This window comes from Pteropus alecto, unplaced genomic scaffold (assembly GCF_000325575.1).
Source record: "Pteropus alecto unplaced genomic scaffold, ASM32557v1 scaffold146, whole genome shotgun sequence".
NCBI classification, from domain to species: domain Eukaryota; kingdom Metazoa; phylum Chordata; class Mammalia; order Chiroptera; family Pteropodidae; genus Pteropus; species Pteropus alecto.
In genome coordinates, this window is record NW_006442107.1 from 16,583,129 (window position 1) to 16,591,618 (window position 8,490).

The window sequence follows — 8,490 nt, forward strand, 5'->3', positions numbered from 1 at the left end:
TTTTAAGCAGCTATGTGTAAAATGAAATGGAGTCAGAAGTTAAAATTAGTACGACTAACTCAAAGAATTTTGCACTAACGCAGACGAAAGATAATCAGAACACCTATAAAACCTTGTTTGCTTGAGGCTTTTATGCCTTTTTGTATTTGGCATGCACTGTGATGTAATGACAGACCATATCTTCTAAACTTTATTTTACCTTCTCATTTGACTTACCAAGCCATTAAGATTTGGGGGCCTCTGCAGTAGGTATAATATTTATCTACAATAATAATGCTCACTTAAACTAAACTTGATAAAGAGCTCATTCTTTTAAAAAGAGTTAATTTTTATGTGGGGAAAAGGTAAAAACTGAGTTAAAGTGTCTTATAAGTAACACTACATTGCAGGAAAACTAAATTGTTACTTTCCTGTGATTTCGTTGTCAGATTAGATTGTAAATTTTTTTTTTTTTGGCTACAAAAAGCTTTATTGTTTCAATTTGGTCCAAAGCATGGGAGAGGGCTCCAGGACGGTTAGAAAGTTACCTGTTTGGTTTCAGAGAGAGGCCAACACCTGGGGGATGCAGAGAGGCCCTTCAAAAGCCTCTGGGCTCCAAAGGCTCTTAGTCATGCTTGAGGGTTGAGCCCAGCCCAGCCCGCGGGCCACCCAGCCTGCGGAGGTTAGTCAGGTGGTACCCCATCTTCTTGATGAGTTTCACCTCCTCATCTAGGAAGTGGCTCTCCAGAAAGTCAAAGAGATGGGGGTCTGCGCGGGCAGAACCCAGGGCATGCAGATCCAAAAGGGCCTGGTTCACGTTTTTCTCCAGGACCATGTCGGCTTCCACGGCATTCCGAGTTTTACCCTACTCATCTTGAGAAAGCTTTTGCAGGTCCTGGGAGAGGGCGCAGCCGCCACACTGGTTTTGCATCTTTAAGAGACGCTGGCACCCTCGCATTTCTCCTCCGCCAACCCGCAGAAGAAGTGGCCCACGCCGTCCAGAGCCACAGAGTAGCCGTCGAAATAGAAGCCCAGAGAGAGGTAGGTGTAGGAGGCCGGCAGACACAGGTTGATCAGGCGGTTGACGCCGCCTCCACCTGTGTGGAATAATTCTGATGGATTTGCGAGCTCATAATTGTTTGGCAATAAGGAATTAATCTCAAAACACGGTGTTGGCCGGTCTTGGAGGCCAAAGATGGCTGAGAAGATGCCGAAGGTTGCGACTGGAAAAGACGACGGAGGGTGGTGGAAGGCTGGAAGAAGGGGAGTCCCTGGGTCTGTTCTGTCCAAACACTGTTGAATCAAGAGACAGATCCGGGAGACCGCCGAGAGCACTGCCGGTTGTAAACTTTTGATTTTACGGCTTTCATTGCTTTGTACTCGCCTTAACACCTAGCCATGGCCTTGGTGCTCAGTACATTGTTGCTGATTTTGCCCCTCACGACTGTCATTATTTTCAGGGAAAATATTCAAAAGATGACACCCGTAGTAGCAAAAAAAAAAAAAATTTAATATATGACTCAAACATTAAAATGTTGGGACCAGTAAATGCATCTCTGCTCTAAACAATGAGATTTTTAATTATCGATTAGAATAATTGCTAACGTTTAATTAAGACTTACTATGGACCAGCCACTGTGTTAAGTACTTTACATATATTAACTCATTTAATTCACCCAACAATGCTTTGGGTAGCTATTATCATTATCCTTATTTTACAGATTAGAAAACAGGCTTAAAGAAGTAAAATGTGAAATAATTTTAATTACATTTTATTAATTCATTCTTTCATGGTGTCATAAAGCCTATAAGTTCATTTTAACTATGACCTTTATGTTCTATTCTAAGAACTCAAAATGTCTTAAATTATTTAAGTTTGCTATTACATGTACATTTTAATTAAATTACTACTAGTCTTCCTTGAAAAAAATTAGATTTTTTCCATTAAAAAGTAAAAGTTAGCCAAGAACTATAGTTGTCCTATTAAATGCAATGCCATTATTTATTGCTTTAATAAGCGTGTGTGTGCGTGTATCTTAAAGAAATTCCTATGTTACAAAGACATGATTAATCTGAAAAACTGAACATGCTCTTTCTGATTTAGGTTATGGAGTTATAAGAAACTGAAATACTTAATTATACCTTCAATACCATGGATATCAAAACAATGTTTCTCTTCATATCAAAGCAATAATATATTTACACTCTAATAATTTGATTTTTTTTCCCCTCTGAAACTCTGTTTTTATGTCCAGATTTGTCTTTTTGGAGATTTAATATCTAACAGTTGATAATTCAGTGCTGTGAATTTGAAACTTCTCAGGAAGATATGCTATATAGGGAGCAAACACATAATCTAAGTAGGGTTGCAGATTCATGGACATATCACAATATTAGAAGGTAAAAGAATTTCCCGAAAAACCTCACATCCTCTCAAACTGCACTAAATATAACAAAGTGTATGGAAAAATGGAATTAGGAATAGAAAACTCAAAACTTTTTCATCAGAGAACTAATGAGATCAATAACAATCTTTAAAAAACATAACATGGTTGAAAAGACATAGTAAATTTTTAATAAACAAAATAATGCTGTAGAATATATAGGATATTACCTCAAGAAAAAATGGTAGTAGTTTGATGGACATGGGTAAGAAAAGGTTAAGGCTGCTAAGTCGTAGAGACAAGGATAAATTGCAACAAGATCAGAGGGAAATCACTCTCATGAAGCACTTCCAAGACAGAGTCCATAGCCGAACAAGCAAGAGGAAAAGTTTATGTGAAATTGCAAAACTAGGCTTGTCTATGGTGTGTTGCTTTAAACCCTGATACTTTATGGTTAGCTGCTGTTAATTGAAAATACAAAGCATTAATGTACTCAGAAAATCCATAAACCATGAGACCTCAGTATTTTACTGACGCCATTCTCTTATTTACCCATCTCACATGAGCAAATTTTCCTAATTCTGATTTCAGAAACACACATTGTAGCAGAACAAACTAAACCTGAAGAGATTATCTTTGTTCCCTTACTCATCGCTGGACTAGTGAATAAATGATTTCATATAGAATTATTTATTAAATTTTAATCATTTAAAAATATCTAATCAGAGATTCAAACCTTATTCTATGGAGCCATAGTTCATTTCAGCCAGAACATACTTTTTAAGATTAGGTTTGGAAGAACAAGATGGCCAAAAGATTGTCGTATCTCCTTGGAGTTTCTTGTGCTATTGTTTTGTTTTGTTTTGTTTTGTTTTGTTTAATATTTGGAAAATATTTAGGCAGATACGCCCCATTTTAACCCATAATTTCAGGTTTATCCAAGTAACTTTTAAACCGTAATTAAAGTGGGTTTGAAACGAAGGGCTTTAACATTTTATTAGTCCTGTTACATGCTGCAAAAGAACAATTTTTATTCCACCTAAATTAAAATTTTACATGAAACAAAATCAAATTGTTATATAGTTATTTTTAACTTTTTAATGTGTTTTCACACCTATTATTTTATTTGAAATAACTATTCTCCAGAAGATCTGTAATACAAACCAGATCTAGTTCTGCTACAACTTTCTTAATAATTAGTCTTTGGCTCCCCAGTATAAAAATTATTTTTTTCAATGCAAATGATTTTTTATGGCAACCTTTTATTTAAATAATTCCATTCTTAGCTAAATTTTCTCACCTTAAGTTACTTCAGGAGTCCAAATATTACCTTTACGAGATTCTTTTCTAGGTTCCTTGACCTTTTAAAGTTGTTTGTTTTTTAATCCCCAGACAGGTATACTTCTTTCCCAGACTTTAATCTCTTCTACTCTGGAAATTCACTTCTCTGCTTCATTAAGCCTCTCTGTAATATCCAGAATTAAATCACATACCTCATTTGTTGTTGTGGTCGTAGATTGCTATTTTCTTTTTTTAATGCAACACTGAAAATGACTTTGAAAGAAATGACCTAAAGTTTTCATCATTCAGTTTATTTTACTTTTTACTTCTAGATAATTGTGGAATAGAAAGTTTTTAAGCTGAAAAAAGAAGAAATCATTGAAAGTGTTGGGATAGGGGGAAGAAAAAGAGTCAAGTTGTCTTCCCATAGTTAAAGAGGTTTGTCACATGAAAGAGGAATTATATTTTTCTACAAAGTTTTCAAGGTAGAACTAAGACCTGGTAGAATAAGTTATACAGAAACATTTCTACTCAGGCTGTTTTAGAGGCAGTGAGTTATTCCTTTCTGGAAGTACTTTATTTGGGGGATTACTGACATGAACAAGATATTTTACTGATGAGTTTATAAATCTTATCCATACCAAAACTTCTGTGAGCCTTGGCTGAAAGCTGATTACAGAAAAATAGACTCATGTGGGTTAGAACTAAGACAGTGAGAATGAGTGACCTGGGTTCAAGTCCCAACTCTGCTAGAGACAAAGCTATATGATGATGGGCAAACTTTTAACCTCTCCTGGCCTCAGTTTCCTCATATATAAAATGGGAATGAATGTAATATTATAAGGTTTTTGTTAAGATTAGATCAGTTAATATGTGTAAAATATGACAATTTGCATGCATTATGTGTTAGCTATAAATACTTTAAGGTATTTTTTATGGATTTCTTCTGTGTCCTTTTAACTTCTTTGGACATAGAAAATAAAATTAAGGGTAGGGTATGATTCTGAAAACTCCTCTCTTCAGTTGTTCCTGTATACAGACTACATTTTCACAAAAATGCACACGATCCACAATGGTGGGGATCTTTGATTTGTCCACTGATCATTCCCAAACATTAGGAACGACTAGCCTATAGCAGATGCTCAATAAATATGTACTGAACAAATGAATGAAAATGTTCAATTTCCTCACATTTTGAAGAACGAATTGATGTATTTAGCATGATTATATCATGATAACTCCATTTAATCCTAAATGAAGGCCTTCATTGTCATAAACAGGACATTAAAAAAAAAAAAGTCCTCCAGGTTAAGAAAAATGCCTAATTTTTCTTTTTCTTACTTCTTTAAAAATCTGTATTAGAAACAATCCCTTAATAAGGCATCCATGATACTTTTCTGTTCTTACCATTTTAAACATTAAGATGATTTATTTGGTAGGAAGTGTAAATATTATAGGACACAAACCAGGTACAGAGCTGGCCCACATAAGTTTCTGCACACAACGAGGTCTGCTAGGAAAACAGAACGTGAATAGGAAGCTACAGAAGTATTAAAGGACAGGAATTAAAGGCTCAATAATTTTTATCTAACCGATTTCCCATATAGGAAAAAAAAGTGCAGCTTGCTGCCAGCTTTAATTTAATTTTACATAATCATGCTCTTTGAGGCTGAAGCAAATCTGACTGGTTTTCAATGTGAAAATAAAATATGAAAACTGTTCTTGGAGTTATTTCTAAATAGAACTTGTTTCTAATCCTAATGTAACAGAAATGTAGATGGTGATCAGGATTTAATAATTTTTTTATATGTGGTAAATTTCAAAGCACAAAGTGGAACATCACATTCTGCGCAAAATTATCACATTCATCTCAAGATCTTCTTGCCATCCTGTCGTTGTGAGAGCAGCAAACTTTGCAGCGACTAGTTGGATTCTGAGGCTAAGAGGTGTGACATCATCAGAGCATGAACGACCTCGAAGACACTGCTGTCCTGGCTTGTGATGTTTTTCCGACATTCTTTCAATCACCATCAGTCTGAAATTTACATGGCTGATTGTGTGCTCAGGATTGTCCTTATGAACAGGATATAGGAGTTCAACACTGTAATGTTTAGAAGGTGGCAAAAGAATTTCTTATACCAAAACTTGTGCCTTTTGTGCTCAGTTGGGAAAGAAGTGAGCATCTGTTCAGTTAAGTCCACTGCTCCCATGTTCTCATTGTAATCCACAATGACACATGGCTTCTTAGTTTTCTTTCCATTTCTGTTGTCTACTTCAATCATAGTATTATTATGGAATGTTAAAAACATTGTCACCTCCTTGTCACACCATGTCAGTGCCTTCAGTTCACCACAGAATCTGGCTACAGTCATCCCCTTTGCATTCCTTTTTTTCAGATCATTTGCCATCTGTTTTCTGTTTCAATAAGCTGTCTCAACTGCATCAGTCCTGTTTTAATGTAATTCTCCAAAATGCATGGGAGATGTATAAAAGTTATTGAGGAAGACACAGTATCTTGGCCAAGAAGGTCATTGACCAAGGTAAGAATAATGCACAATGATTTCAGACCATCAGCTGAATCTTTCAGATTCATACTGGGCCCTGTGTGCATTGCACACGTAACCAGATTGACTTTCACAGAGTACATATAGCTTGATACCAAATTGTACTTGTTTCGTCAGGATGTACTGCTTCATAGCCAACTGCCCCTTGAATAGCATCAGCAATTCATCAACTGCAATGTTTCTGTTTGGAGTATATACAGTTGGAAATTTGTTTTCAAGAAAGTCAAACACAGGTTTGATCTTCTGCAGTGAAATCGGGGCCTTCGATTGACCAGCAGCTATGGAAGAATTGTTGACAAAATGCAGGCACCAAAGCAAAAGTAAAAATCTTTCACCAGTCATAATTTGCCTGAGATAAGGTGTATCCAAAAGAGGCCAAAACATCTCTAGCTCTGGTTTCTGCATGATACCTTGCAGTAACATTACTGCCCAAAAGACTTTCAGTTTGTCATTCTCAGCGTCTTTCCATTTATCCATTCGAAAAAAATCCTTTTGGACCAGGCGGCTTTGAAGACAACAAGGCAACTTGGGCATTCCTTTAGCTGGTAACTTTTTAAACCAATTCCTCTGGAAAGAACTGTTCAAAATATTGCAGTGGGTCAGTGTTATTACTGACATCAACTTTTCTGCCAGGTGTGCCGGTAAAGTCATAACTTTGACATGGAATCATAACACAAGTTGACCCTTTCAGAGTATGACCAGAGTCAACTGATGTAGGGCTATTTCCATTAGATTCTGAATCACACAGAGACCTGACCATATAGTCTGCCAAAGCACTATCTGAAAAATCATCAGAATCATCTATTTCAGAAAAATCGAATTGCTCAAATGAATCTTTGGCTAGCAACTGTTCAAGAACGATGTTAACATTACATGTAAGAATGCTACGTTTTCTGAGATTTGACATTTTCAGCGATCAAGAATTATTATATTTTGTAAATGGAAATGCCACTACTAAAAACAGAAAGCTATAAATAGAATGATGCTATTTGTTTCCAAAGACTATCGATATACTGGAGTGATGCAAAACTAAACATAAAAGCAAAATATTTCGTGGCAAAACTGGAAGTAAGGTTAGGACTATAATTCGCGAGTTATCTTGGGGTAAACGCTGCAGCCAAGTGACACTGGCGATTATTTCCGGAGCAAATGGGAAATGGGTTACGTAGTAACAAAAGAAATTAGTATATGATCTAAACCCTACAAACCACATGTCAGCTATAGAATAGTCAACAGTAACCCTTGTAAGTGCACTGATTTCTTGGTCGATCCTGGCATGGGTCTAGGAAGCGTGGCTTTCTACTGTGTTTCCATGATTGAAATCTGTTTCTACTGGATTGTGATGGTTCCCTGAACCCTCCCAGTACTTGATAGATCTCACTTTGCCCCATCCGCTGTGGCAAAGGAATTAGACATTTTCAAATAAGAATTAAATAATTAGTTTGACCAATCAGAAGTTAAGTGTATAAATTGTATGGAGCTTCTTCTATGGAATCTCTCAAAATTCACATGTAATACCACAAAGTTAACATTTCACAGTTGTCTGACTAATCATGTTAATGTAGTCAACATTCAGATGTTTATCCCTGAGCAAAGGTCAAGATGAGGAATGAGGCACCTTAGAAAATATCAAGAAGCCACAACATTTTTTTTTAATGTTTTGGCAAAACACTGTAGGCTTCTATAGAAACCCACCACTATTCAGGCAGTATAGCATAATAGTTAAAGGAAAAGACTTTGGAATAATAATTTTTAAAAGATATAGATTTGCTCTTTCATTTACCGTGACTTGAACCAATTATTTATATTCTCTAGGTTTCGGTCTACTCACCTGTAAAAAGATGTTAACCTCATTTTGTAGAATTCTTGTGAAGGTTTAATGAAATAATGTAAGAAAATTACCACATAAAAATGTTCAAAAAATGTTCTTATTAATACTAATCTCCACCACTCATAATATTTATCTATTTATTAAGAAATATTTACTGGAGACCGAATATGTTCCAGGTACTGTGCTCCATCCTGGTGATACTTTCTAGAGCCCTCCGACTCTAGAAAGAAATACATTTTTAAGTAAATGGTGCAATCAAGTATGCCAGGTTGTTTGATATAAGTCTGCACTGGGTTCAGTGAGAGCACAAAACTTTAATTCTATCACAGGAGTTGGTATCATAAAATGGCTAACTGTAATAGTGTCCCAGCAAGAGAGAGATGGCAAGGGAGGTAAATGATGAGCTTACTGGAAAGATGATTGACAGAGGTGTGGTAGGGTTAAGGGAACT

General features: G+C 36.0%; 2 pseudogenes; both read right to left on the reverse strand.

Moving 5' to 3' along the window:
* Positions 1–604: 604 nt before the first annotated feature.
* On the reverse strand, positions 605–1,112 carry LOC102878013 (annotated as a pseudogene).
* Positions 1,113–5,435: 4,323 nt separating this feature from the next.
* Positions 5,436–7,115, reverse strand: LOC107196271 (annotated as a pseudogene).
* Positions 7,116–8,490: the final 1,375 nt, after the last annotated feature.